A 469-nucleotide genomic window follows, 5' to 3' on the forward strand; every position below is an offset into this window, starting at 1 on the left:
CATACATGTGTTACGAGGTCTGAACAACAACTTAAACACGTTTTGTGTTCCGTGCAGCTTTCCCTGCCATTAATCACACTTGCGAGGGAAAGCTAAAACATTAAAATTGAGTGATTAATCAAATTAATCGCGTCACGTGAGAAGGTGATACGTGACATCCGTGACTTAGGAGGAAATGTTACGCTTGTGTTACGCTGTGTATGCCATCAGGCCATAATGTTACACTTTGTTAAGGTTCAAGTATGTTTTACGCAGTGATGACAGAGAAGGTAACTGAATTTTTTTTTCGGTAACATTTAGTGTAAGCGAAACAGTTTACACATGGCTGACAGGTCTTTCCGTAAGTGAAGTTGAAGGTGAAGTATCACACGCTCAAGTTATGCATAAATAAGGAACGTAAGGTCAAATGTTATACATATAATGAACTCTGTCCAAAAATGTCTTAAAATGTGGTAAACACCATGCACTC

The sequence above is a fragment of the Penaeus monodon genome, chromosome 21 (genome assembly GCF_015228065.2).
Source record: "Penaeus monodon isolate SGIC_2016 chromosome 21, NSTDA_Pmon_1, whole genome shotgun sequence".
Taxonomy (NCBI): Eukaryota; Metazoa; Arthropoda; class Malacostraca; order Decapoda; family Penaeidae; genus Penaeus; species Penaeus monodon.